Source organism: Daphnia pulex, chromosome 2 (genome assembly GCF_021134715.1).
Source record: "Daphnia pulex isolate KAP4 chromosome 2, ASM2113471v1".
Classification (NCBI taxonomy): domain Eukaryota; kingdom Metazoa; phylum Arthropoda; class Branchiopoda; order Diplostraca; family Daphniidae; genus Daphnia; species Daphnia pulex.
In genome coordinates, this window is record NC_060018.1 from 11097940 (window position 1) to 11107778 (window position 9839).

At 36.5% G+C, this 9839-nt stretch overlaps 2 long non-coding RNA genes across 4 annotated transcripts; one reads left to right on the forward strand and one right to left on the reverse strand.

Annotated features, from left to right (window-relative positions):
* Positions 1-3887: 3887 nt before the first annotated feature.
* On the reverse strand, positions 3888-5488 carry LOC124203288. 2 transcript variants are annotated; one of them, XR_006878495.1, is made up of 4 exons: positions 5377-5488; positions 4952-5188; positions 4125-4878; positions 3888-4052 (listed from the first exon to the last, which is right to left on the reverse strand). It is a non-coding gene; the product is annotated as an uncharacterized LOC124203288 (long non-coding RNA). The 2 variants fall into 2 exon arrangements; XR_006878490.1 differs by lacking the exon at positions 3888-4052 and having other exon boundaries at positions 4073-4878.
* A 2054-nt stretch (positions 5489-7542) lies between these two features.
* Positions 7543-8799, forward strand: LOC124208774. 2 transcript variants are annotated; one of them, XR_006880588.1, is made up of 5 exons: positions 7543-7734; positions 7918-8158; positions 8233-8475; positions 8551-8614; positions 8682-8799. It is a non-coding gene; the product is annotated as an uncharacterized LOC124208774 (long non-coding RNA). The 2 variants fall into 2 exon arrangements; XR_006880587.1 differs by having other exon boundaries at positions 7572-7734; positions 8551-8799.
* The last annotated feature ends 1040 nt before the right edge of the window (positions 8800-9839 follow it).

The following is a 9839-nucleotide window of genomic DNA, read 5'->3' on the forward strand; positions in this document are numbered from 1 at the left end:
CGGCATCAGCATCGAGCAGTACTCCGACGATACAGCCATCTACCTCGAGTTCGGTTTCTCACGTGACTGTCTCGACCAATTCGACGCCCTTAGGATCTTGTCCGAGTGCGCCGGCGATTTAATCGACTGGTTCTCATTCAACTGGGTCAAGTTGAATCCCTCAAAAAGTGAGGTTCTTTACTTTGCCCCCTCCGAGCTGGCTGGAAAATTAGCTCCACTGCCATTTCGTGTTGGTGACAACCTTGTCACACCTACTACATCAGCGAAAGTTCTCGGTGTTCACCTAAGCTCTGATCTGACGATGGACCGTCAAATTTCGGCCATATCAAGAGCCGCAAATTTTAATTTATATCGGCTCGGCAAAATAAGAAGTCATCTGACAACGGAAGCCACGAAGATTCTTGTGCACTCGCTTGTCATATCACATCTTGACTACGCCAACTCCTTACTGGCTGGACTTTCAAAGGAGAAATTAAGACCTCTTCAATCGGTGCAGGACTCAGCCGCCCGCCTAATTCACCGAGGCGTTTTTTCCACTGAAGAGTCAAGATTTCGACTGCACTGGCTCCCTATCCACTACAGGATTCTCTTTAAGGTCCTACTTCTTGTCTTCGACTGTCTGCAAGGAACTGCACCAGTCTACCTACAAGAATGCGTTGCTCTCCACGTACCCGGCCGTGCAGGTTTACGCGCGGAGGCGAGGAGTCTTCGTGTGGTGGCCTCCACTAGAACTCGGGGGAAGAAGAACGCTCCACCAAAGCCAGCCTACCAAAAGCGGTCGTTTATCTCTTATGCACCGCACTACTGGAACGAACTTCCACCAGCTATCCGGTCAACTTCTAGTCGCCAAGATTTCAAGAAACTCCTTAAGACACACTTTTTTACCTTGTCATACCCCTTTTTAACTGCCCGTCACTAAAGCACAGCTCACTTTTAAACCGTCATTTGAACGTATTGTTATTATATGAGAAAGTGCGGTATATAAATGTTAATATACATACATACATACATTATACTAAAATCAATCCAGGGTGTATATGTGCGATGAAATTGTCTCTGCAGTGCCTTTCATACTTGTGAGTTGATCTCATGGAATGGAATACAAAATACTCTGAGGAAATTTATTGTATTTTTTTTTTTTCTTCTCAAAAAAAATTCTTATTCTTCATCTCTTATGCAACTATCAACTATCGGCGGCGGCGACTCTTTCCTTATCGTTGATTTGTTTATTGACTGGATGGGAATAAAGTAAAAGAATATTTTATGAAAGCTTTTTTGAACATTTAAATATGGTATTAGGACTTACTCTCTTCTTCTGTGCTATGTTTACCCTCTGCAATTACTATGTCCAATTTGATCCTTTCCACCACATTTTTCTGAATCTTGCCTCTCAGGCAGAGGGCAATAAGGCTGGCAAGTGAACAATGAGGAACTGTAGGATTGAAATCTATTCTAACCAAGTAACCATTTTCCTCAAATGGTTGTACTTGAACAGATTCATCTGTAATATAAACCAACAGCCTCTTTTGACACTAGAGTTCTCCGGAGTGCAATAAATTTTACCATAAAGGGAAAATCGGAAAATAAATATAGAAAAAAATAATAGACTTAATAAAATAAAAAATATAGACTTGAGGAAAACTATTTTCTAATTGTTGGACCACTCCTATCGGGAAACTTGCGCGCGCAGCAAGGGATCGGATTGACGCAAGTCGCGACCCGCTTCGCCGTTCGAGAACGGAGATATTAGCAATTTAAGGTTTTTTTTTGTTTAAATGAAGATGGGTAATCTTGCTAATGACTAATCAAACTCAGACAAGAAATAAAAAATTGCATTTTTTTCTCTTTTTTTTCTGTTTTTGTTCGATCTTAATTGCTCAATCCGCCGCCGTTTTATTTACGTTTTATTAAAATTCCGCGCTACGCTTCCGCCAAAAACCTGAAATTTGGAACATGAATTCCATATGGGATCATATGATTTTTGTAAGTGAGATCATTGTGAAATCATATCAGATTTTATGCGACTTTTTCCGCTGGGTTACCCATTTCCCTAGTACCATTTCGATCAATTTTACAGGGCAACATCATAGAAATCTAAAGTTTTGACCCTAACAAGCTGGCCAGTAAGGCATTTAAATTATCCCTGAGGTATATTTATATACGAAGGTCCTTAACAATATAGGGTGTGGGGTATAGGGGGTAGGGTAGTAGTAGCTAGTAGTGAAATTCAGAGGGTTTAATGTCCATTTAGTTATCCTTTATACGTTTCTTCCCTGAATGACCAATCGTCACCAAATTTTGTACATAATTCTGTCAAAATTTGATACATGTCCTAACGGGGTTTCATTTGTTTTCATTACTGTTTTAAAAATTTAATTTGCGTACTTGTTACCTAGCTGGTTGCCGAATCCTAGGCAGTGAATTCGCTTTTTTGCGTAACCTTCCAACTGTCAGTGCATGCTCAGCAGTGTAAACAAAAAGAAAAAAAAGTTTGGATCTTCCCTAGCAAGACAAGTTTTCTGCTATGGGAGTGGAGAGTATTAATTATTTGATTTGGTTTTTATGTTCGATTTCGATTTCGTCTTTATTCTTCTTTTTACTTTGTATTTTCCCACTTTTATTTTTTTAACCCTTTTAGTTTTATAATTAACTCTTTTTGTTTACTATTTTTTATCTTGATTTTAATAAATTTGGTTGTCAGTAAAATGTCTATGCCTCCTTTTTTAACAGTTAGTCATCAACCAAGAAGTTGAGGAACACTTTTAAAATGTTAGATTATATTCATTTTGAAGCTCTGGGTCATCTCTCCCTTCTTCCTCTGTCCTCTCCTCGGTCATCAAGATCTTCTTGCGGTCGTGAAGAGTTACCACCGATCTTCCCCTTCCATTTACCTCCGAAAGCTTATTAAGAGAAATTTTTCAAAAATTTAGTTTTCTTTTCCGACTTGATCGAGATTCGAACCCCGAACCATGCGGTTGATGACCATTAGACCATCATTGTTACATTAATAGAAGGGAAAAAATGGGTATGATGGTAGTTCGCTATCTATTAGCCAAGACTCATGTAATGCAACATGTGACCGCATGATATAATTGTATTGTTACTATAGTAATAGGTGTTACTTTAACTTAATCTAAACATGAAGTGCGACGTGGGGTGGCGGGGCGAAGCCTCCGCCACACCTAAGTCGCACCACTCATAATATTATGAGTGGTGCGACTTCGAATATTACGAATATTATGATAATATTGACAGATTATTAGTCAATTAGTTAATAAGAATCAATTAATTTAAGAGAATAAAGGTAAACAAAATTTTCCAAACATAATAGTATGTATTTATCTACTATTTAACCTTGATTTTCTGTCTCCTTAACGTTTAAAAACATTCCCGAACGACATTACCGAAGGAATCTTGTAACCAAGCAACGCTGTAAGTTGTAATATTCAGAAAGTGTGAGCAAAATCTTTATAACATAGTTAACATGCCAATCGATGGTGTAAGTTCCAATATCGATCCATGACGTCAAGGCAGAAGCATGTAGATTGCGGCGCGCCTATAGAGCGGACACTGCGGTACTACGGTTTACGTTGCACAATGAATATTTGCTGCGATATTAGCCTACATATTAATCTGATTTGTTATCATGAATTAGATCACTTATTGTTAATCTGATTCTTTTACTGTTCGTGTTAGAATGAATTTCAGTAGATGAGCGGAATTAGTGACATTTAGTGAAGTGCAACAGCTCTGCTCTAGCCATAAACAGTAATTGAATAAGAGCTGAGAAAAATAGATCTTAATCTCGATCTTAATTATTCTGAAATAATTAATTCACAGTGTGCGCGCCGATAATTGTTTGACAGAAAATCACATTGTATTTGCGATAAATGTTTAAATCAATCTGATGTCGTCGCAATGCATATTTTTATTTTAGCCTATATTTTTCTTATTGTCATTCATGGTTTTTGTAAAATTTTCCATTCGCATGTAGGCCTATTATGGGGTGCCGTTGTACCTTTTTAACAACAAACCTATCATTTAACATCAATCTATAATTAAACAAACAATATTATATAAAACACTTATCTAAACAAACATCAAAGGGTAACATAGCGTCAAACCTGGGATATTAGATTTATCAAATCTAACTTGCAATCAAACCTAACCTTAAAACCAAATGTAAAATAATAGCTCCGTAAACCTGCATCAAACCTATTATCTATTATTCAATCGGGCAAATTAAAAAATAAAACAAAAATTCAGATATAATGTAGCTTATAGGGGAGACCGGGGCTAGTAGGCCATTTTTCACACACCCGCTCCTGGGAGTCGTAATTTTCATTGTAATGATAAAAGTTTTAGCTTAAATGAAACCTTATTATCTTAACTAAAAATAAGCGTCAAAAAATTCTAAGAAAAGGAAAAATTTATGCCAAAAAATTCGTTTTAATGCGACACCTAAAATGGGCAACTTGCCCCAACTACGGGGTAAGTTGCCTAATGAATTGGGGCAAGTTGGCATTGCATTTTTACACAGCATTTGGGACATGCTACACACACACACAAAATGTTTTCACAAAACCCATGAACCAATAAACCAACTTTTAAAAACATACACTGAATTAATCTTGTTTTTAAGCATAACACGATTCTTCTGTGGTGTGTAAATGAGACACTGTACTCCAACTTCTGGTTAAAACCTCCTGAGTCAACAAGTCTACCCTAGCTAAAGTTTTGTCGATGTTGGTTAGTGGTAATTGGAGATTCATTGTGGGCGTAAATTGAAAGCTTTCTTACACAGGACAGGAAAACATAAATGTCTGCTGATCGATGGAAACAATGAACTAGTATAGTCCTTTCTTCATCTATGAAAACCTGCCGATAAAATTTTTGTGGACTCATTAGCTCAATTTATTATTCTAAAAACTACATTTAGTTTCTTTGTTACCTGGTAAAACCTGGAGAAACCACATTTAAGTTTGCAGGCACTTTTTCTAGATATCTGTTCCAATAATTGAAGAAATTCCCTTCTTCTTTCTGTCAATGTAGCTTTACAGACTTCTTCTTGGTATATAAAATGGGATTCACACATTGGTAACTCTTCTTACTTCTTTTAAAACCATTTCAATGGCTCTTTCAATTGTAACACATAAAGTCTTTCCTCTTCAACACAGTTTTTGGTAATCTAAAAAGAAAAAGAAAGGAAATTTTGACAGAGCCACAGGACTATAAAAAACAGGCCAACTTGCCCCCGAAAAAAAAACGGCCGACCTACCCCATGGGTAGGTGTCATAGCATCTTTTCAAATTACTTACATAAATGAACACAAAATTGGAAAAAACTATTTGATTACCAGTTGGCTAAATGAATTACCTTTCTAAAAAAGCAAATCTCTTGCTTGTACACTCAATACCTAATTGATGAAAAGGTAATCACTCCGGGAAAAAAAAGTTACTGGCGGGTGGCGGGTGACGAAAAACGTTTTTGGGCTTTAACAAGCAATCCACCACTCAAGTGCACCAAATCCATGGACCCCACTTTTTTTTCCATTCCGCTATGGGACCTAAAAATCTGAAACAATTCAGGCATATCCAGTTTTTTACTCCGGATTCACCTGTTGTTGCAGAATTTAAATATTCTCTGCCGTTCGGGAGATATTTAATGTTAAATTTTGGGTTTTTTCAAATTTTAACAATTTTGGGGGGTCTTTGGTATCGCTTTATGGGTAAATGCTAACCTTTAAAAAAAACAAATTCTCCCAAAAGTTTGCTCGTCCATCCCTCAATACGAATCCAAAAAGAATTTACATTCTAGATTAGATTGGCCGAGTTATTCCCAATCTAGTAAAGTGTAATTTTTACAAGTTTCCCACCCAGCCCAATCGCCATTTTTTATCAATCTCCCTCGCGTTCCTGGCGGATGACAGCCGAAGCTACGCTTTTCTGGCCTTCACTTTAGACCGGGGGACATACTGTAGGCCCTTTCAAATAGTCTAGTGGCCGGCAATATGAAGCCCGAGGTGCAGAGAACTCGTATGCTTCGGCTGTCATCCACCAGGAACGCGAGGGAGAGTGATAAAAAATGGCGACTGGGCTGGGTGGGAAACTTGTAAAAATTACACTTTACTAGATTGAGAATAACTCGGCCAATCTAATCTAGAATGTAAATTCCTTTTGGATTCGTATTGAGGGATGGACGAGCAAACTTTTGAGAGAATTTGTTTTTTTTTAAAGGTTAGCATTTACCCATAAAGCGATACCAAAGACCCCCCCAAAATTGTTAAAATTTGAAAAAACCCAAACTTTAACAATAAATATCTCCCGAACGACAGAGAATATTTAAATTCTGCAACAACAGGTGAATCCGAAGTAAAAAACTGGATATGCCTGAATTATTTCAGATTTTTAGGTCCCATAGCGGAATGGGAAAAAAAGTGGTGTCCATGGATTTGGTGCACTTGAGTGGTGGATTGCTTGTTAAAACGTCACGGTTTAAGTGCAGACGAAAAAAAAATTGGTACACACCATCTATTGATAAAACTGAACAATTTGGCTATTTTGAAAAATTGTGGATTGCAAGTGGCGCCAAATTAAAGGGAAAAGAGCGACTTACCCCTAGGCCAACTAGCCCCGGTCTCCCCTACTAACCCCGGAGCATTAAAAACTCATATGGGATATGTCAAATGATTTTGTCTCCATTCTTTTCTCCCCGCCTCTTTTTTAAACTTTGTCATCTAGCGGTCAGAATCACGCAACACAAAACACCAATTATGATGCTGTTGCACTTCTAATTTTGTAATTTAATTTCTGTACTTGATTTTCATTATATTTCATGCCATTTCGTTATATCTAGAATGTAGAAATCGTTATCTACCATCATCCCCATTCGCCCCCATGATTTTTACGAAAAATTATTTCAGATCGTATACATGTACCAGAAATAAGGAATCGGGAAATTGACTGGCTTCACGCAGAGATCAGGGACAACTTTTAAAGTAGCAAACAAGGTGTGTCAGACATCAAACAAATTTTTTTTATTTTTGAAAATGCACTGGTGGAACGTGTCCCGGGATTCGTGTGTTGGTTCACATTCGTTTTAATATGAAAATTATTTTTTGATAACGAATAAAAATTTTAAATCCACGTTCCCAAATATATTTTGTATCAGAAAATGAGCGTGATATAAAAACGAATAAATCCAACCAATATGCGCAACTGTGATGGGACAATTTCTCCAGATATTCGGTGATAGCTTTCGATATCGGCACGGCAAAAATGTATGAATGCATTTTCCTACAATTTTGTGGATTTATCTAGAAATCCTGCCATGTTCGTTCGTTTTTTTGTTGTTGTTGGAGTCCTCTCGCTGAGTTTCCACGTTTATTTTAATTCGCCCTATATATGAGCGGGACAAATTTTGCTTGTTGCGGACGGTTGCGTGTATATAATATGAGTAGGGGAGACCGGGGTTAGCTGGCCCAGGGGTAAGTCGCTCTTTTCCCTTTAATTTGGCGCCACATGAAATTTATAATTTTTCAGAATAGCCAAAGTGTTCAGTTTTAGCGATAGATGGTGTGTACCAAAATTTTTCTCGTCTGCACTTAAACCGTGACGTTTTTAAAGCCCAAAAACGTTTTTCATCACCCGTCAGTAATTTTTTTTTCCCGGAGTGATATCCTTTTCATCAATTAGGTATTGAGTGTGCAAGCAAGAGATTTGCTTTTTCAGAAAGGTAATACATTTAGCAAACTGTTAATCAAATAGTTTTATCAATTTAGTGTTCATTAATGTAAGTAATTTGAAAAGATGCTATGACACCTACCCATGGGGTAGGTAGGCCGTTTTTTTCGGGGGCAAGTTGGCCAGTTTTTATAGTCTGTTGCTCTGTCAAAATTTCCTTTCTTTTTCTTTTTAGATTACCAAAAACTATGTTGAAGAGGAAAGACTTTAAGTGTTACAATTTAAAGAGCCATTGAAATGGTTTTAAAAGAAGTAAACATGTGGGAATCCCATTTTATCTACCAAGAAGAAGTTTGTAAAAGTGTAAAGACTAAAGCTACATTGACAGAAAGAAGGACATTTTTTTCAATTATTGGAACAGATGTCTAGAAAAAAGTGCCTGCAAACTGAAATGTGTTTTCTCCAGGTTATACCAGGTAACAAAGAAACTAAATGCAGTCTTCAGAATATTAAATTGAGCTAATGAGTCTACAAACATTTTATCGGGCAGGTTTTCACGGATGAAGGAATGGCTGTACTAGTTCATTATTTCCATCGATCAGCAGACATTTATGTTTTCCTGTCCTGTGTAAGAAAGTTTTCAATTTACGTCCACAATGAATCTCCAAATTTTTCCCCCAACCAAGATCGACAAAACTTTAGCTAGGCCATCCCATAATTGTTGACTCAAGAGATTTCATCCAGAAGTTGTAGTGTCTCATTTAAACCACACAGAAAAATCATTTAATGCCAGGTAACAGTGAAATAAAGAGCAGTCTGGTGGCCTACTAAATTGAGCTATAATAATTGAAAACCTTTTGTCGAACAGGTTTTCACAGATAGGAAAGTGACACCTAAAGTGTTTTGCATTAAAAAAGAAGATTCAATTAAGTGTATGTATTTAAAAGTTGGTTTATGGGTTCCTGATTCGATTTTTGCAAAAACATTTTGTATGTGTAGAATGTCGCAAATGCTGTGTAAAAATGCAATGCCAACTTACCCCAATTCATTGGGCAACTTGCCCCTTGGGGCAAGTTGCCCATTGAAGGTGTCGCAATAAAACGTATTTTTCGGCAAGTATTTTTCCTTTTCTAATAATTTTTTTGACGCTACTTTTTAGTTAAGATGATAAGGTTTCATTTAAGCTAAAAATGTTATCATTTCAATGAAAATTACGACTCACAGGAGCGGGTGTGTAAAAAAATGGCCTACTAGCCCCGGTCTCCCCCTAGGCTACTACGTGCGTATGAGTACTTCTGCGGACTTCTGTTATTTTATGATGCCTCTAGTGGCCTGACAGAGAAGTATTCTACAAAGCCAATGAGTCTATTACCCAACAAATAAACGCTTTGCTGATTCCTTATTTGTTTTTCAAACTTCAATTACATTACAATTTTAATGATTCTTTATTTCTAATTTTTAGCTTAGCCTCTACACTTCATTTGTTAATTGATTGATTCAAGGAATAGAATTAAATATTCATTTTAAAAATGTTAACCATATCCATTTCCTTTAAATTGTTATTAAAATAAACTGTTTGATTACATGATTGATTAATTTATCGCAATTAATTTATCTGTTAGATTGCGAATGATGTTTGATTTAATGTTAGGTTTGCCAATACATGGTTTATTAAATAATAGCTTACCCGAAAGATTGATTGTTTTCTCTAATGTTAATCGATAGATGGTTTGTTTAATTTTACATTTCATTTTGTATGTTTTATTTGAATTAAAAGAGTGTTACTCTCTAAGAAACGCTGTGTTCTAAAAGGAAACTAATGTTTTGCTATATCTAAACATGACTTGTTTGTCACCTCCTCCGACACACGATGTTTAGAAATTTTTTTCGAAACAAAAATGATTCCCCCCAACCAAACACATTTGTTTTCTTTTTGTTTTTAACCTAACCGCCCCGAAAGAACCCCAGGCTATGCTGGAAGCCATGGCCTTGTTATCCCTCCCCTTATTTGCATATTTCTCGAAATTCTTACAAAATTTTATCTACATAAATAAATGAATTAACTTTAAAGTTGAATACCTTAATTTGCAGCTAATGCATTTATACTTAATTTGGTAAAAATCTAATCCTCTGCATCCTCTTTATATTCATTTTATT